The sequence below is a fragment of the Onychomys torridus genome, chromosome 21 (assembly GCF_903995425.1).
Source record: "Onychomys torridus chromosome 21, mOncTor1.1, whole genome shotgun sequence".
Taxonomy (NCBI): domain Eukaryota; kingdom Metazoa; phylum Chordata; class Mammalia; order Rodentia; family Cricetidae; genus Onychomys; species Onychomys torridus.
Window position 1 is genome coordinate 9,643,993 of NC_050463.1, and position 21,421 is coordinate 9,665,413.

The 21,421-nt window shown below is 36.0% G+C and overlaps 1 pseudogene; it reads left to right on the plus strand.

Moving 5' to 3' along the window:
- The first annotated feature begins 820 nt into the window (after positions 1-820).
- LOC118571472 overlaps positions 821-21,421 on the plus strand; it is a 33,980-nt pseudogene continuing 13,379 nt past the window's right edge.

Here is a 21,421-nt window from a genome sequence, read left to right on the forward strand (position 1 = left end):
AAGGGAAGTTGTGCCCAATAAATGACCAATCACACTGTTAGAAGTTCTTGAGGAAAGAATCAGATGGGAAGGCTACAATAGCACACAAGAAATTCACTGCAGGATACAGCTAATACATTCAAAAACCAATATCACCAAAACTCCTGGGTTAGCCTTGTCAGTGCCAGCTGAGTTCCTATTCATATTTCTGTGGCTTGCAACACTGGGAATGTAACCAACATGTGTAACTCAACATCCTCCAGACACATCCATATTAATTGCCATATAACCCAGGAGAGTCAAGATATGGAAATGACACAAATACCATCATTAGAAGAATGAAAAACATATGTAATATATATTCTTCCATAAATAACAGAGGAGGTCACTCATTTAATGTACTGTTTGAATATGTTTTCTCTTTTATCCATAATGATACATGAAAGAAACTAAATCACACTCATTCACAGACTCAATATTAGGTAATGAGTTTTCTGCATTCCAACTAAACAAAGGTACTTTTTATAGACAAAGTCTTAAAAGAAGAGACTGTATCTGGAAATTCAATATGATACCCAGCAATAGGAGCAAGTCTGGAAGAAACTGCAGAGCTGGGTGAAGAAATGTTTTATTGCAAGACACTAAACATGGGAACAGAATAGCAGACAGATGTTTTAGAACTCGGTTTGACTGGATGTCTGCCATTTGTGTGGATACTGGATTGGATGGGTGTTGAGTCACTATAATTCATAAATTTTCTGGTATTGGCATGATGAGAGTCTCCCCAGAGGACAGAAAAACAGAGGTAATTTCATGAGATTCTGCACATGTGACCGGAATATGTTAGCAAATGAATAATACAGAGAGTGCTCTGCTCCTGGCTGGATGTGAGGCTGCCCTTCCATATTATGGAGAATGGAGGACATATTGTCCCATAATTAAGTAATAGTTTTGACTAGCATGGGCCCTTTATGACCTCCTCACCTGTCATTACCATGGAGGTTGTGATGAAACCCACTGAAATGATCACTAATGGTGTTTATGCACATGGCTATTGACACAGGATAGGGCCCTAGCTGTTCAGGAGGAGATTGTCTCTAGAGATTCTAATGGAATCATGGCACCTGAGGCTGGAGACCATAATATTCACAACATGTTTTCTGACCTGTGTTGAAAAGGTTGTAGACCTCAGATGCAAATCCTGAGGCCAGAATTTTCCAGATGTATCCAGAGAACATGGCACAAAATGGGCAAAAGGGAACTGAGGTATATACATGGGCTCCCCTTTTAGCAACAGTAATATAAAGAGCACAGAGTCATAGATGTATGTGATGTTTTTCTACATGAAAAACAGGTTTCACCTCTGCTCGGTCTCAGATCCTGGCAGAAATGAGGAAGCTGTGTGCTTTCATTATTTCCTTCTTGCTCCTGAAGTTTTCTCTCATTTTGTGTAGTTTGATAGAAACCAGCTGCTTTTGGAGAATAAAGCACAATGAAGAGGATGATGGAGCTTTGCAGACTGGTTATGGTTGTGTTCTTCTCATGACTCCAGAACCCATAGAGGAAGACTTTTATAATACTGTGATTGATTTTAAGGTAAGTCATTAGCTTCTTCATTTCTTGCAAAATGTCATGAATTAGAAGTCTGTGGCTATGTAGAGGAACTCTGTGGGTTTCTGTCCTCTATTTCCCTTTGTAACATTAGGAACTGCAGAAAAATTGATCCTTTATTGATTATTATTTTAATATTTTCTAAAGCATTTTATTGTAGTGTGGTTTACCTATATTAGATTCCAATTCACTAATCTGGAAGGTGAGAGAAGTTTATCATTCTTGTTTCCTGATACATCTCTTTATGTTGAAAGTTGTCATTTCAGAGGGTCTCATGACCTGACATGAAAACACAAATGCACACCTCTGGCATGAGTTCAGTGTGAAGAGGCTGCATTACAGTGTTTCTTCAAGTGTGGGCCAAGGATTTCTACTTCAGCATGTATTCCTAAAGCCTTGATAAATAGGTTACTTAATTTTGGTTCTAACCACAGGGCACATTTTAAACATAGAAAAAATAAATAAAAAAGGCTGGGCAGTGGTGGTGCAGGCCTTTAATCCCAGCACTCAGGAGGCTGAGGCAGGAGGATCTCAGTGAGTTCGAGGCCAGCCTGGTCTACAGAATGAGATCCAAGAGAGACACAAAGCTACACAGAGAAACGCTGTCTCGAAAAACAAAACAAAACAAAAAAGAAAGAAAGAAAAAAAAGTGTGTTACTAGTATCCATGATTATATGTTAAATATTACATACATAGTTGTGAATATCCATATACATTGCTTTAAAAATAGACTCTACACCAGCACCTAACGTTGCTCTGGAGCTGACAATGAGTATGAAAAAAATAAAACTGTCAGCTGTGAATTCTGTTTCAACACAGTTTTATTTTGCTTCACTTGTACATATGCCCAATCATAGATTTGGGTCATGATTACTATCAGATAGGTGATGAACATGCCTTTTTAAATTTTTAAAAATTTTTATTTAATTAATCTTTTTTCTTCATTTTACATACCACCCACAGTCTCCCCTTTGTCCTCTCTTCCCCTTCCCTCCACCAACTTGCATATACCCCCTCCCCATCAACCTCTACTCCATCTCCATTAAGAAAGGGCAGGCCTCCTATGGGCTTGAAGAAAGCTTAGCACATCAAGTTGAAGTTGGACTGAGCTCCTCCTTCTGCATCAAGGCTGGGTAAGCTAATCTATCATGAGGAACAGGGTCCTAAAAGCCAGATAACCACCAGGGACAGGTCATGATCTCAAAGCTTTACACAGACCAAACTACACAACTGTCACACACATAAGTAGAGGGCCTAGGTCAGTCCCATGCAAGCTCCATAGCTGTTGGTCCAAAGTTCATGAGCTCCCACATGCTCAGGTCAGCTGTCTCAGTTGGTTCCCCCTTCATAATCTTGAAACCCTGTCTTGTACAATTCTTCCTCCCTCTCTGCAGGAGGACTCCCAGAGATTGGCCCAGTGCTTGATTGTGGCTCTCTGCATCTGCTTCCATCATTTACTGAATAAAGACTCTCTGATGACAATTAGAGTAGTCTCCAATCTGATTACAGTAGATGGCCAGTTCAGGCACCCACTCCACTCTTCCTAGTAGTCTTAGCTAAGGTCATCCTTGTGTTTCCCTATCACCAGGTTTCTTTATAACCCCAAAAGGTCCCCCTATCAAACCATCTCTTTCAACCCACCATCAATACCCAGCCTGCCCAACCTGCTTTCTCAAGTTCCCATCCCCTCTATCCCTGCCCCCAGTTTACCCAGGAGATCTCTTCTATTTACCATTCCCAGGGAAATCCATGCATCCCTCTTTGGGACTTCTTTGATATCTAGCCTCTCTAGGGCTGTAGATTATAGATTGGTTATCCTGTGCATTACTTCTAATATCCACTCATGAATGAGCATATATCATGTTCTACTTTGTGGGTCTAGGTTACTTCACTCAGGATTATTTTTTCTAGTTCCATCCATTTGCCTACAAGTTTCTTGATGTCATTGTTGTTGTTGCTGTTGTTTTTACAGCTATAATACTCCATTGTGAAAATGTACCACATTTTCTTTATCCATTCTTCAGTTGAGGGGTATCTAGATTGTTTCCAGGTTCTGGCTAGTGTAAATAATGCTTCTATGAATATAGTTGAGCAATTGTCCTTGTGGTATGATTGAACATCTTTTGGGTATATGTCCAAGATTAGTACAGGTGGGTCTTGAGATAGATTGATTCCCAATTTTCTGAGAAGCTACCATATTGATTTCCAAAGTGACTGTACAAGTTTGCACTCCCATCAGCAGTGAAGGAGTGTTCCCCTTGCTCCACATGCTCTCCAACATAAACTGTCTTCAGTGTTTTTCTCTTAGCCATTCTGACAGGTATAAGATGGCATCTCAGAGTCCTTTAGATTTGAATTTCCCTGATGGCTAAGCATGTTGAACAATTCTGTAAGTTTATCTTGACCATTTGAGATTCTTCTGTTTAGGGCTGGCTCAGTGGTTAAGAAATTTTTCTGTTTAGATCAGTACCCAATTTTTAAATTGGATTATTTGTTATTTTGATGACTAGTTTCTTGAGTTCTTTATATATTTTGGAGAGCAGCCTTCGGTCAGATGTGGGGTTGATGAAAGTCTTTCCCCATTCTCTAGGCTGTCATTTTGTCTTATTGACAGTGTTCTTTGTCTTACAGAAGTGAAAAGCTTCTGAAAACTGAAAAGGTTTCAGAAGGTCCCATTCATTTATTATAGATCTCAGTGTCTGTGCTACTGGTGTTACATTCAGGAAGCAGTATCTTGTGCCAATGTGTTCAAGGCTAGTTCCCACTTCTCTTCTAACCAGGTTCAGTGTAACTGGATTTATGTTGAGGTCTCTGATTCACTTGGAATTGAGTTTTGTGCAGGGCAATAGATATGGATCTATTTGCCTTCTTCTACATGCCATCATCATTAGGCCAGCACCATTTGTTAGAGATACTTTCTTTTTACTATGGTACAGTTTTGGCTTCTTTGTCAAAAATCAGGTGTTCATCAGTGTGTGGACTTATGTCAGGGTCTTCAATTTGATTCCATTGATCCCCATGTCTGTTTTTATGCTAATAACAAGCTGTTTTTTTTTAATTAGTAATAGTAATAGTATAGCTATAGTATAGCTCTGTAGTAGAGCTTGAAGTCAGGGATGGTTCCTTTATTGTGCAGGATAATTTTAGTTATCTTGAGGGGTTTTTTTTTTTTTTTTTTTTTTTTTACTTTTCCACATGAAGTTGAGTATTGTTATTTCAGCATCTGTGAACAACTGTGTTGGGATTTTGATACAGATTGCATTGAATCTATAGACTGCTTTTGGTAAGATTGCCATTTAATCCTACCTATTTATGAACATTTCTTCAGAATGTTAATGTTCTTGTCATACAGGTCTTCACCTGTTTGGTTGGAGTTGGCCCAAGATATTTTATATTATTTGTGATATTGTAAAGGGTGATGTTTCTCTGATTTCTTTCTCAGCCCATTTATCATTTTCATATAGAGGGCTACTGATTTTTTCAAATAAATCTTATATCTGCCACATTACTGAAGGTGTTTGTCAAGTGTAGAAGTTTCAAGGTAGAATTTCTGGGATCACTTATGTATACAATCATATTGTCTGCAAAAGTGAAGGTTTGACTTCTTCCTTTTCAATTTGTATCTCTTCTATTTCCTTTTGTTTTCTTATTGCTCTAGCTATAACTTCAAATACTATATTGGATATAGAGAGAATGGCCAGCCTTGTCTTGTTCTTGATTTTAGTGGAATCACTTTTTGTTTCCATCCATTAAGTTTGATGTTGGCTGTTGTCTTGCTGTATATTGCCATTATATTTTTAGGTATATTTATTATATTCCTGATCTCTCTAGGACCTTTATCATGAAGGGGTGTTGGATTTTGTCAAAGGCTTTTTCAGTATCTAATGAGATGATCATGTGTTTTTCTTCCTTCAGTTTGTTTATATGGTGTATGACATTGACAGACTATTGTATGTTGAACTACCCTTGCATTTAGGTGTACAGAGAATCTGGGTCAATACTTCACAATGGGATGTCCTCACAAGTAAAAGAGATTTCAGCCTTGACCCCTTCCATAGGACTGTCACTTTTGCACATCACCATGGTAAGGTTTCTAAATTTTTGAACTTTATGCAAACAATGAATACTTCCAAATATCCAGTAGACATTTCTCAGATGAGAACAAAGTGGAATTATTTAGTTGTTCAGTCTCCAAGGCCAACTATATCACAAGGAATCATTGCTCATTCAACACTACATTGGAATGGTTATCACAACACAAATTTGACATGGTCCTGAGTGATGAAGGTTACAATTTATACAATGCTGTGTATGCTGTTGCCCACACCTACCATGAAATCATTTTTCATCAAGTAGACTCTCAGCATATAGCTGAACACAAAGGAATATTCTATGACTGTGATCAGGTAAATTATCTTACTTTCCATCATGCTTAAGTCATGCTATTTTTAAATGGTTCCACAAATGTTCATATGTATTTGTCAGAGACTGTTCTCTCAATACAAAGATTTCTATTCCTCAAAAGTCCCTAACATGAATCTTTTGTGTGGATCAATAGATTGTACAAGATTAACATTCAATGGATGACAACATTTTGTATGAAGACAAGTTATTTTTGTGAGATTATGTCTCCACATTTTACCAAATGAGTTCACTGTTGGAAATAGAAAATGAAAAATTAATTACAAAAAATTCAAGTAACAACTAGAAGAGAATTTCTGTCTCAATAAACAAAATATGTGTTGATCAATGTCATGAAAGATTATTTATATGAAATATCAATTAAGTATGTAGACAAATAATAAGGACTACATGTTTTCATTAAATTTATTTTTATTTCATATATGTATAATATATTTACATGATATACAGTCTCTTCCTTTCAAAAATTTCTAGACCCTCACTCCTTAATTTTATTTCTCCTTTATTTTGAAAATAATTTTTGCTACATATATACACAAAAAACCCATCCATTTTGAAAGTTTTTATACAAATAATGAATGTTCGGGTCTCTTTCACTATGTTACTCATTATTTTGTAAGCATTTTTCTGACTATTTCCACCATGGAAAATGCATATGAAGTATAATAAAATTTAATTACCAAAAAGACATCTTGTATTTCTCTAGATAATATATCTTTGTTATAGTTGTCTTTTCTGGAAGACATTGAAAATTAGAGGTCATCATAATATCACTCTGCCTTACTGGGTGGGCATACATAATAATCTAATGATGCATCTCACTTAGATGGCTTCTTTGCTGAAGAACAGGGTATTTACTATATTACTGTCATTCTATTCAGTACATCTGTGTTATAAAAAAAATTTATAGCACCAGAGTAATGGCTTAATGGTTAACAACCATCACTGTTCTTGGGAAGCACACAAGCTCAGTTCACCTAGCACCTGTGTTTGATGGCTCACAACTCTGGATCCAATGCCTCTGGCTCCCATGGACACTTAATGTTACATTCCAATTCATCTTACACCACAGAAAAACATATACAAAATAAAAATAAGAATATTTAGATATTAAAATTTTGTAAGTAGGTATAAACCATGAAATTTTGTGATTCTATGTGAACATCTTTACAGACTAATCAAAGATATCATGTTGTTGTTTCTAGAAACATTTTTCTTTATCCTAAACTTTCTTTTTAACTTAAAACATTCTTAAGGCAATGAATCTCCTACAACATGCTTTGTTTTCTTTATACCATAACTCTTCATTGTTCCAACTTGATTTTCCCCCACCCAACTCATTATCCTTGATTTTGACTTTTTTTAACCCTTCAATAGCAATGCATCCTCCTAAGTATTCTTGATGGATCATTTCAATTTAGGAAGGAATAATTTCTAATCTCTACAACCAAAACTTTATTCATAGAATGTTACACAATGTACTAAATATTGTATAGTCTTCAGTTTCATTGCAGGCTTATGGAAAATCCTCAGATAACTGAATTTGATAAGTAATGAATGATTTGTAACCCATGTCTGTAACCAACTCATATTTTATGCCCCAGGTAACTACTACTACATGCAGTATGACATGCACTCCTGGATTCAGAATATTTCATCAGGAACAAACAGCAGACTTCTGCTTTGACTGTGCCTGGTGCCAAGAAAATGAGATTTCCAATGAGACAGGTATGTGCTTATCTGCAGAAGAAACTGCTAAAACTGAATATCTCCTCTTTTCAAAACTAAAAGGGGCCTGAAAGGAAACTGAAGACATTAAATTTGTGATTTTAATTTAATAATTTTACTGACATCATGCATATTATAAACTCTTGAATGAACATGCACCATCTTCCTTAAACTACATGTCTTGCTTGCACTATGATGATTACAGATTTTATATTTTCCAAAGACTGTTTAATGATAAACAAAAATATTTTGTAACTTACTCTACAAGAAAAAATTGTGCATAGTATTGCTATCCATATGTCTAATCTTCCTTAACCATTTGTACAACTTACATTTAAGACAGGATCAGTCCACAGTCTTGTCCTACTGGCACAAAACTTGTCCCTGACAAAGTTTAGAGGTTTAGCCTCTTGTTGTTGTTTAATGAAATATGTTGAAGATCACTTTTTGTGAAAGTATTAGGATAAGAGTGGAGATCCCAAGAATGCATCCAAATATGTGGATTTAGAATATACATAATCTTGCATGCCATCTATCTTGGAATGTATAGTTGGGAACAAAAAGAGACTACCACAAAGAGAGAGAAGTGAAGAAAAACAAATGATGACTGTCTTCTGAACTGCAAATACATGTAGAGATACATGTGTGTTCACCTTGACATGCAAAAATCACTCACAATACAATCGTGGATTTACATTTATGCATGCCATATACACATAAGAATAAATTTAATTTAAATAAATTTTAGTTGAAAATTAATTATATCCCCTTCATTTCTCCCTTCAGCATTAGCTTTACTTGAAAGACTTTGACATGTCCTTCATTCTCAAGTCAATAGCAAAAGGACTGAAAGGTAGATTAAATCTAAATACATTATATGCACATATGAATTTTAAGTATAATATTGAAAAAAATCTATATTTTTATGTAGTGACATGTTCAAAATTGATGAGTAGTTTGGATTTTCTTGTTACTTCTAATACAGTGACAAGTATTAGTCACTGTATTAAAATGAGTGTGAGTAGTGACTAGAACAAAAGTAAATATGAATTTATGGAAGTCCATATATAGTGGGAAAAGTAAATGTCATTTTTTCAAATACTTACATTAATTATTGAGGTGATGCGCTTAAACTGAAGAGCATTTTGGTGCATGAGAAGTCCAGCTGTTTTAATGGAAACATTGCTTTATGCAAACAGACATGACATGCACTCCTGCTCTCCCTTTCAACAACTTCCAGGCATCTCACTCCTTAATTTAATGACTTCTCTCTTTTTAAAAATGATTTTTGCTATGAACACACACACATGCATATACTCACTTATGTAAAAGCATCCATTTTGACTGTTTTCATACAAATGATAAATGTTCTGATCTCTTTCATTATTTTATTTATTATTTGGTAAGCATGACTTCTGACAATTTTCACCATGAAAAAAACAATATGGAGAATAACAAATAATAGTTACCCATGAGATATTTTGTATTTCAGTAGATAGGATATCTTCAACACAGTTGTCTTTTCTGGAAGTCATTGAAAATTTTGGTTCATTCACAATATCATTTTGCCTTACTTGGTGGGTATATGTATTCTAATGATGCATCTCACTTAGATGGCTTCTTTGCTGAGGAATAGAGTATTTATTAATCCTGTCGGGGAGCTGGTGAATATGAATCTGAGAGAAAAACGGTGTGCAGAGTATGACATTTACAACATTTTGAATTTCCAACATGGCTTTGGATTAAAGGTGAAAATAGGAAGTTATTCTTCCAATTTCCCAGAAAGCCAACAACTGCACATTTCTGAAGACATAGAGTCATCCATTGGAGAAACACTGGTGTGTACACCATAATGTTTTCTTCTTTTTAGTATATCTGTGTTATAAAAATTTGTACCATGTTAGTGATGGGTTGGATGTTAAAAACAATCACTGCTCTTGGGAAGGGCCAAAGCTTAGTTCACTGTGCACATGTTTTTGATGGCTCACAGCTTCCTTTAAGTCCAGGTGGTAGGGAGACAATCCTTTTGGCTTCCATGGATACCTAGGGTTATATTCCAATTAACCTTAAACCAAAGAAACATATACAAAATAAAAATATTAAATTTTTAAAATTTGTAACTAGGTATAAACCATGAAATTTTGTGATTCTGTGTAAATATCTTTATAGCCTAATGAATGCTATCATGTTATTGTTTCCTAAACATTTTTCTATTCTTGACCTTATATGAAGATCCAGACTAAAGGCACAAGCAAAGTGCACAATGCATTGTATCAGCTGGCTTTGTTGTCTAGATGTGCTAAGTCACTGTTTTATTGCTCTGTAGAGACAACATCAACATGGAAAATTCTTTTCAGAGAAAGCACTTAATTGGGGCTTCCTTACACCTTCAGACATTTAATCCATTATCATAATATCAGGGAACAATGCAGCACAATGGCAGGCATGGTTATGGAGAAGTAACTGAGTGTTCTATACCCAGATCCTCAGGCATCAGGGAGAGAGAAACACTGAAGTTGGCTTGAACTTAAAAACAAAAAACAAAAAAAAACAAAGCCCATCTTCACTAACACACTTCCTCCAACAAGACCACACCTACTCCAATAGGAACAAATCTCCTAATCTTATCAAATAGTGCCACTTCCTAGTGACCAAGCATTCAAATCGATGAGCATATCAAGGCCATTCCCACTCTAATCACCACACATGCACAGTCCACAGATCTGTACACAAAAATTACATTTTTGAGAAATTTATTAATCTGAGCTATTATATATTACCATTTATAATGCACCATGAAACCAATCATTTTTCTTATTTTTAAAAACCTACATGAATATGAAAGTTAATAAACATGAATACATAAGTTCTTAGTTCCTTTAATCAAGAAGGTGGTGTTCTCCATCACCATGGATGGATTGCCATAGAGTAGCCTGACTTCACTGCTCTCTAGAGAAATAAGGAAGAAAATTGTTGCTGAACGCAAACATTGCTTTATATAGATTTATATAGATACTAAATGATTAAGTATATAATAATGAAATGTTACAAGGGTTTGTTGTTTATGTTCTTCAGGAGATATGGAGGAGTGTGTGAGCTGTCCAGATGACCAATATTCCAATGCAGAACACACACACTGCCTGCAAACACATGTCTTCTTTCTGGCTTATGAAGATACATTGAGGATGACTCTGACCTGCATGTCTCTGTGTTTCTCTGCCCTCACAGCTCCTTTTCTTGGTACTTTTGTGAAGTACAATGATACTCCCATTGTGAAGGCCAATAACTGAATTCTCAGCTACATCTCGCTGATCTACATTGCTTTCTGTTTCCTCTGCTCATTGCTCTTCATTGGGCATCCCAACAAGTCACTTGTACTCTGCAGCAAACCACATTTGGAGTCTTTTTCACAGTGGCTGTGTCTACTGTCTTGAACAAGACAATTACTGTGATCCTGGCCTTCAAGCTCACTACTCCAGGAAGAAGGACAAGAGGGATGCTCATATCAGGGTCCCCTAAATTTATTATTCCCATTCGTACCCTGGTCCAACTTGTTCTCTGTGGAATCTGGCTGGACACATCACCTCCCTTTATTGACACAGAAACAAACTCTGAATGTTGACAGATCATCCTTGTATGCAACAAAGGCTCAGTCATTGCATTCCATTTTGTCTTGGGATACTTGGGCTCCTTGGCTCTGGGGAGCTTCACTGTGGCTTTCTCTTCCAGGAATCTTCCTGACAGATTCAATGAAGCCAAGTTCCTGACCTTCAGCATGCTGGTGTTCTGCAGTGTCTGAGTCACCTTCCACCATGTCTACTATAGCACCAAGAGGAAAGTTATGGTGGGTGTGGATGTCTTCTCCATCTTGGCCTCCAATGCAGGTCTGTTAGGGTGCATCTTTATCCCAAAATGTTACATTATTTTGATAAAACCAGATTCAAATTCTCTTCAAAAGTACAGGAATAAATTGCTTTATTGAAACCTTCATATTTTTAAGTATTTTGATTATACTTTAAATATCTGTGTTTCCTTCCCTGGATATAGGCACCCAGCTTTAATAATTTGCCTGTAGTTCTTTGAGTAGACTTGAGGCCTTTTGATATTTTTCCTATCCAGTTTATCAACTTTGATACTATCATCTTTTTTCACCTTATATTTTGGTGGTCATGTGGATGAGACTTTATGAAATTCCTTCTGCTATTCCTAGAATACATATTATCACAGGAAGCTCTCTCATCTGTTCTCTGTGTGTTAGGTGTGTGAAAATTTTGCAGATAGACTAATTGCTTGGTTTTAAATGTAACTATATGAAGATGATAGAGTCCCTTAAAGAGGAAATGAAAAATGGAAATCAGTAAATCCCTTAAAGAAAGCCAAGAATAAAGAATCAAACAAGTGAAGGAAAGAGTTCAAGACTTAAAAATTGAAATGAGGTATGAAGAAAGCACAAACTGCGGGAATTATAGAAATGCAAAATATGGGTAAATGAGCAGTAACCACAAATGCAAGCATCACCAACAGAATATAAGAGATGAAAAAGACAATTTCAGGCATTGAAGATCTGATGGAGGAGATGGATTCATTGGTCAAAGAAAATGTTAAATATAACAAATTCTTAACATAAAACATCCAGGATATCTGGGAAATCATGAAAAGACCTAAGAATAATAGGTGTAAAAGAAGAAGAATAATATTAGCTCAAAGACACAGAACATATATTCAACAAAATCATAAAAGAAAACTTTCCCAACCTAAAGAAGGAAATGTCTATGAAGGTAAAACAATCTTACAAAACACCAATTAGACTGGACCAAAAAATAAAGTCTACTTGCCACATAAAAATCAGAACACTAAACATAAGGAATAAAGAAATAATATTAAGAGTTGCAAAGGAAAAAGGCCAAGTAACATATAAAGGCAGACTCATCAGAATTACATCTGATTTCTCAATGGAAACTCTGAAAGCCAGAAGGTCCTGGACAGATGTTTTACGAATATTAAGGGACCATGGATGCCAACACAGACTACTATACCCAGCAAAACTTTTGATCACCATAGACTGAGAAAACAAGATATTTCATGAAAAAAATAGATTTAAATAACACCTATCCACAAATCTAGGAAAAAGGAAAATACTAGAAGGAAAACACTGATTCAAGGAAGTTAACTACATTGACAAAAACAGGAAATAGATAATATTACACCAGCAAAACCCAAAGGGAAACACAGACTCCCACCACCACTACTAAAACCAAAAAACTAACAAAAATTAACAATCACTAGTTGTTAATATCTCTTAATATCAGTGGACTCAATTCTTTAATAAAAAGACACAGGATAACAGAATCAATGTAAAAAGAGGGATCCATCCTCTGCTATATACGAGAAACACACCTCAACCTCAAAGACAGACATTATCTCCAAGTAAAGATTTGGCAAAAGAATTTCCAATCAAATTGACAGAAAAAGCAAGCTAGTGTAACTATCCTAATACCTAACAAATTAGACTTAAAAATAAAATTAATCAAAAGTGATCAAGAAGGATATTGCTTATCACAGGAAAAAAATCCATCAAGATGAAATCTTAATGCTGAATATCTACACTACAAATACAAGGACACCCACAATTCTAAAAGAAACATTATGTACCGTATTTTCTTTATCCATTATTCAGTAGAAGGGCATCTAGGTTGTTTCCAGGTTCTGGCTATTACAAACAATGCTGCTATGAACATAGCTGAGCAAATGCCCTTGTGGTATGATTGAGCATTCCTTGGGTATATGCCCAAGAGTGCTACAGCTGGGTCTTGGGGGAGATGGATTCCCAATTTTCTAAGGAAGTGCCATATTGATTTTCAAAGTGGCTGTACAAGCTTGCATTCCCACCAGCAGTGGAGGAGAGTTCCCCTTGCTCCATATCCTCTCCAGCACAAGCTGTCTTCTGTGTTTTTGATATTAGCCATTCTGACAGGTGTAAGATGGTATCTCAGAGTCTTTTTGATTTGCATTTCCCAGATAATTAGGGATGTTGAGCAATTCCTTAAATATCTTTCAGCCATTTGAACTTCCTCTGTGGAGAATTCTCTGTTTAGTTCTATAGACCATTTTTTAAAATTGGACTGTTGGGCATTTTGATGTCTAATTTCTGGAGTTCTTTATATATTCTGGATATCAGCCCTCTGTAAGATGTGGTGTTGGTGAAGACCTTTTCCCAATTCTGTAGGCTGTTGCTTTGTCTTGTTGACCATGTCCTTTGCTCTACAAAAGCTTCTCAGTTTCAACAGGTCCCATTGATTGATTATTTTGCTCAGTGTCTGTGGAACTGGTGTTATATTTAGGAAGTGATCTCCTGTGCCAATGTGTTCAAGACTACTTCCTACTTTCTCTTCTGTAAGGTTCAGAGTAACTGGATTTATGTTGAAGTCTTTGATCTACTTGGACTTAAGTTTTGTGTACAGTGACAGATATGGATCTATTTGCAGCCTTGTACACACTGACATCCAGTTATGCCAGCACAATTTGTTGAAGATGCTTTCTTTTTTCCATTGTACATTTTTGGCTTCTTTGTCAAAAATTAACTTAAAAAATTCTAAATCAGTGAAAGTCTTCCTACACCAATGCTTCGTTTTCTTCATTCCATTACTCTTCATTGTTCCACCCTGCTTTCCTTCCCACCAGAGTCAGCATCCTTGATTTTGAGTTTTAAACTTATCAAGAGCAATGCATGCCTCCTAAGTATTCCTATTAGATAATTTCAATTTAGGAAGAAACAGTTTCTCATCTCTACAACCAATACTTTATACATAGAATGTTACACCATGTACTAAATATTGTATGGCCTTCAATTTCATTGCAGATTCATAGAAAATGCTCAGATACCTGAATTTGATAAACAATGCATGATAATAGAAGAATAATTGTAACCTGTGTCTGTTACCAACTAAAATTTCATTTCCCTAAGGTTCCCACTTCTACATGCAGTGTGACATGCACTCCTGGATTCAGGAAATTTCATCAAGAACAAGCAGTAGACTGCTGCTTTGATTGTGCCTGGTGCCCAGAGAATGAGATTTCCAATGAGACAGGTATGTGGTAGTATGCAGAAGAAGGTGCTAAAACTGAATATATTCTATTTTTAAAACTAGAAAGTGCCTGTAAGGAAACTGAAGGCATAAAATATATAATTTAATTTGATGATTTTACAGCTATCAAGCATATTATGAACCCTGGAATGAACATATTCTCTCTTCCTTATACCACATATCTTGCTTGCTCTTTGATGGTTATTTGATGGTAAATTTTTTAAAGAATGTTTGATGAGAAACAAAAACATTTTGTAATTAATTCTATAAGAAAAAAATTTATTGCTATCCATATGCCTAATTTTCCTTAACCCATTGTACAAATTGAATTTATGACAAGGACAGTCAGTCCACAATCTTGGCCACCAGGTAGGTACCTAGATTGTCCTAGGCAAAAACCTCAGACTCTTGTTGTTTAAAGAAATATTTTTAAGATCTTGAGGAATAGCTTACTTATTTTGAAATGATGTGGACAATAGTACAGAACACAAGAATCCACCCAAACTTGGGGTAGTGTTCCTCAGCAACCACATCCTAACAAGATAGAAGGGATGGATTCATAATTTTGCATGTCATCTAGGTTGAAATGTGTAGTTGGGAACAAAGGAGACTACTGCAGGAGAGATAAGTGAAGAAAAACACCGATGTTTGTCTTCTAAATTACAAATACATGTAGAGATGCAGGTGTGCTTACACTGACATGCAAAAATCACTCACATATGAAATCATGGACACACATTTATGCATACTATATACACATAAGAACATTTTTAGTTTAAATATAATTAGTTGAAAATTAATTACATCCCCCTCATTTCTCGCAGCAGCACCTAGCATTAGCCTCACTCGAAACACTTTGACATGCCACGTCCATTCTCAAGTCAATAGGAAAAGGACTAGGAAGGTAGAATAAATCCAAATAGACCATATGAATGCATGAATTTTAAATACAGTGTTGAAAAAAAGTCTGTATCCTTATGTTGTGACATTTTCAAAATTGATGTGTATTTTGGTTTTTCTTTTTGCTTCAAATACACAGGTAAGTAGTGACAAGAACAAATCTAAATGTGAATTGATAGAAGTCCATAAACAGGTATTATAGGAATAAAAGTTTGTGAAAAAAGTAAATGTCCTTTTTTTTTTCTAAATCTTTATGTTAATTGTTGATGTGATGTATTGAAACTGACCGGCATTTTTGTGCATGAGAAGTACAACTTTTTTAGTGGAAATATTGCTTTTTGTAAACAGTGTGCACCTGAGTGCATTGTATGTCCTTGATTCTGTATGCGGATCCAGACTAAGGGCATAAGCAAAATGTACATAGCATTGTATCAGCTGGCTTTGTGATCTAGACATGCTGTCTTAGCCAATGTTCTATTGCTGTGAAGAGACACCATGAACATGACAATTCTTTTTGAAGAATTTAATTGGGGCTCATTTATACTATCAGAGGAACTATTGTAATAATAATGAGCCCAGTAGCACACAGGCAGGTATGTTTCTGGAAAAGTGGCTGAGTGTTCTCTATCAAGATCCTTAGGAAGAAGGAAGAGAGAAGCTGTGGTGCTGCTTGTGCTTTTGAGAACTTAAACCACATCACCCATGACACACTTCTTTCAACAAGTCCACATGTACTCCAACAGTCCATGCCTCTCCCTAGAAAACAAGCATATCAGCTTATGGGAATCATTCTCACTGAAACCACCACATACTAGTCCCTGACTCTGTGGGCTTGTTAGTACATTAAAACGTAAATTGCATTTAACCCAACTTCAAAAGTCCTCATACTCTATCACAGCCTCAGAAATGTTTAAATGCCCAAAAATTAAAGTGTTTTCTGAGACTCCTGGCAGTCTCTTACCTTTAAGCTATTGGAAAAATTAAAATTAAAAAGCAGATAAAATATTTCCAACATATAATGTCACAGAATATATGCTGTCATTTCAAAAGGGAGGGGAAAAACAAAATGAAGAAATATTGACCCAAAGAAAGACCAAAATTCAACAGGGCAAACTTCATATTCTGTATTTCTTATATCTGATGTTAAAGCACTCTTCAGATCCCCAACTCCTTTCTCTTTTGTTGCCTGCAACAAAGTTCTCTGCTTTGGGCTACTTCAACATTTTGTCTGCAGGTATTTTGGCAGGTATCCCATGACTCTGGTATCTCCAACATCTTGGGATCTCCAGTAAAATCTGGGCTTTACCTTCACAGCTTCACTCGATGATATCTTTTGGCCTTCATGCAGGGACACATCAGACAAATATCTGTCCTAGTGGCTTTACATAGCCATAAAGGAAGATTCCACAACCACTTTCTTCTATATTTTACTCCAAGCCAGAGCCATGCAGCCAAATCTTCCAAGGTTTTCTGCATATTAGGGTTGGAACTGGGCCCTCTTATTCAAATACATTTTTACAAGTTTTGTCTTTTTAATTTACTTCTTTTGCTGAAATATTATGTATTTCATTTCCCAAGTTGGAAACTTAGCTCAGTGGGTTCTTGCCCTGAGTTTGCCGCTCCCTTTATTCCATTTAGCATCAGGCTTTTCTTTAAAACTTTTTATCTCTTTAAGCTCTGGAATTAGCTCCATTGCACTTTCTGGTGCTCCTTTTCTTCTTAAACCATTTGTTTTGTGTTTTCCCATGCTCACTTACTGCTTTTCATTATAGATTGGTATAAGAGTGACCACTAATAACCATATAGAGATGTCAACACTAGGCTATCTTAAAATTTCCTCAATTCCCTTAATCCAAAACTCTTCAATTTAGAATCAGGCATTTATTTTGGACCAGGGCAAAAATCAAGCATAATCTTAGTCAAAATCTTAAATGAATAGTCTTTAAGCATTTTACTAAATTTCTTTTGTTCTGAAACTGCTTGAACTGGGTCCAAGAATTCAAATATCCCTCAGGACTGTCTTATATGCTCCAGCTAGTTTGGTCCATTAAGCCTCACTTAAAACATTCGGTTGCTTTCCTAATCAACAGTTACAAAGTCCACATTCTGGCATCTAGGTCTGTCACATGAGACATCCTATGTCACATAGCCAAGTCTGTCACAGAGATACCCCATTCCCTAGTATTTTTTACTATATGTTATATTGATGTGAAGACACACTATAACCATCCTAATACATATAAAATAAAGCATTTAGTTGGGGCTTGTTTACAGTTTCAGAGGTTTAGTCCATCACCATAATGTCAAGGAACATGGTAGCACAGAGACAGGCATGTTTCTTGAGAAGTAGCTGAATGTTACACATCCAGATACTCAGGAACAGGAATATAAAGACACTGATGATGACTTGATCTCTTGAAAAACCAAAGCCCATTCTCAATGACACACTTTTCTCACCAAGGCCACATCTACTCCTATGATGATACTTTATTTGTGCTTTAATAAGTAAAGCTTGCATAGAGATCAGAGGAAAAAGCCAACTACTGTATTAAACATGGAGGTTAGGCAGTGGTAGCACATGTCTTTAATCCTACGATTCAGGAGGCTGAGATTCTTCTGGATCTCTGTGAGTTCAAGGCCACACTGCAAACAGAGCCAGACATGGTGGTACAAGCCTTTAATCCCAGTGTTAGTAAACCATAGAGGTCTGTAGGTCTATAGGTCTGTATAGACAGACAGGAAGTGATAGAGCTGGGAAGAAAGAGGAGGTGTTGTGGCTGAGTGGAGAGAGGAAGTAAGATGGCCAAACACAGAAAAGTTTATAGGTGTGAGTATACAGGTAGTAGCTCTCTCTGATGGCTGAACTGGTAAAGTTAGGTTGGCTGTGTCTTTGCCTATTCCTTCAATCTTTCACCACAACATCTGGCTCTGGGATATTTATTAATAAGGCCATTTAAGATACATCTTACATCTGGTGCCCTAATGTTTATGGCACAAATTCACAGAAAAGCTGCTTGCCTGTGGCCTTACAGGCCCTGGCTCAAAACTGAGCTGTATGTGGCCAGAGTGCCCACCCCACATGGGCCAGGGTCTCTTTGGATTCTTCTCTCCTGCTGGGCTGCAGGCTCACCTTGGATTTCCATCTCTAATTGCTACAACACTAAATAGCTGCCTTGAAACTCCCTCAGACTTCTATTCTATGTAGTTGGCAGATGTGGAGAGTAAATCAGAATATCTTAAAGGGAGAAAGTAGTTAAAAAAGAATTTTTCCTATAAAAATGGGATACATTTTTACAATGAAGGGAATTTGGTCTCTGTTTAATAATACATTAGGAAGTCTGAAAATGGAACAATTAAATGGGAGGATAATTAATGTTGATGGGATTTATATAATATCAATTTTGAATATTATTTGTTTGGTCATTTTTATTTTATCATTAAAAGGTTAGTTAATTTGAGTTCCAAGATAAAAGTTTTAGAAAAAAACTCGTTAAAACAAATCAAAGGGAAATTCAGACCCATACAGAAGAATTTAAAGGAGAACATATCTCAGCATTGAATTACACAGTTACAGAGAAACAGCCTTTTGTTTTCAAACAGCCAACATTAATCAATCTGGTAACCTTATAGGAATTGCCAAATGCTCAAGGCTGTGTGGGAGCTAATTAGACTCTGTAGATGTAATTCTAAATGGTCTTATTAAATAAGAAACACAGAGCCAAATAAAGAGTTAAAAGCCCAGAGATTGGAGTAGCAGCCAAGAGCTAAGACCACCTTATCTTACCACTCACTGCTGTCCTTGCCCTGAGAGAGAGAGACCTTCTTCCTGTGTCCTGTCTTTTTATTACCTTTCTGTTCTGCCTTCTCATTGGTTCTAAACCCAACCACATGACATCCTCATCATTGTCTGTCTCTGTGGTTCTTACTGAGATTGAAGGTTCAGGTGACCACTTGGTTGTGTCCTTGAACACACAGAGACTCTGCCTGCCATGTGATCAAATTAAGGGTGTGTGTCACCACTGCTGGACTTCTGCTAAATGGCTTGCTCTTAGCTCTGATCCCTAGGCAACTTTGTTTATCAACATACAAATAAAATCACATTTCAGCACAAATAAAATATCATCATATTTCTATTCTAATAAAAAGAAAAAATGTTATAATTAATATAAGAAAAACTATATACAATAAGTACAATAACTTTATATAATATTTATAAGCAATAAATATCTAAACAATGTCTCATCCATTTGCATTTGACAAACTAAGAGAAAATATTCCATTATTTATCCTATTGTGACAGTCCAAAAGGTACCTGACTCACTTTCTATCCTAAATTATGTTACTATCTTATAATGTTTTTCAAATTTATATTCTTATACCTCTTTAGTGAGTTTCTTTTCTGAAATTCTAAACAAGGAAAACTATAACAATAACTATCTAATCTTTAATTAAAACTGTAACTAATCTTCAACTCCCTCAGAGACCCAAGAAGGAAATAATATTACGTAATAAAACAGAACGTGCAAACAAGCGACTTCCAAAAAAATGTGAGTTGACAGAAACAGCCAGCTGCCTGTACAGTTACCCAAGGTTTCTCCACAACATTGGGACATCTTCTTCAGCCTATAGGCTTAGCATATCCAACAGACTCATTTCTGAAGTAAGATGTACACAAGGACAACAGTTCGACCTCACATTTGGTGAGAGTAGTTCATGTACCAGAAACACCTGAATTCCACTAGTGTCCTGTCATGACTGAGGATTTTAAATTCTGGAAATTGTTGATTTTTTTAAAATTCAGTCTTCTTGGCTTATGTGTGGCTTCATCTCGACATCCCATTCTTCTCTGCATCCCATTCTTCTTGGCTTGTAGGTGGCTCCTTCTCTTTCATTAAATGTCAGTCTATCATTGACAGGTTAGACTCTGTCAGCTTAGTTACTCTTTCAAGAATAACTGTTTCAGCTGCTGTTCCACTGCACATCAGAAGCCATTTGTACACTGCCAGTTCATCTGCCTTTGAAGAAAGGGGCACTGTACATTTTCTGGATTGCAAAGGCCTCTTCAGGCATAGTGTCATATTGTCCTGGCCTCAGAAGATGCCTGTTTTTAAAGTCACAACCACACTTGTCTTGGCAAGAATTGGCAGTCCTTTGTTTTATGTCCTATCTGTCCATTTTGTCCTGTTTGACAGCAGTTGATTCAAGGATACTTTGTTGTACAGTGGCTAACTTTAGTCACAATGAAAGTTCACACCATATTCAATTTCTTCAATGCCCATATTTTCTCTGAAGTAGATGGGTACTGCCAGGAGCCGACATGTCTCATAGTCATAAATAAAAGAAAAAAATTTCTAAGTTATAAAAACATTTTAAAAGCTATATTCTGTAGATCTCTGAAGGGTTTGAATATGACCTGTCTATTTAAAATATATCTGCTCAATCTTGAAAACATACCTAATAATACTACCAGTTTGATTGTAATGTCTAACTACTAACTTTCATTTCTTTATATCCTAATAGTTGGTAAAAATTACATTCAAGGATTAGAAAATTGCACTACATTGTTAAATGTATGGTATAAGTACAATATCTTGAACAAGATTATAAATATAGCTATAACATTTTCTAACAATATCAATCTCAATATATATAAAATGTATACAATACACAAAAATCCAATCCAATGTAAAGTATTT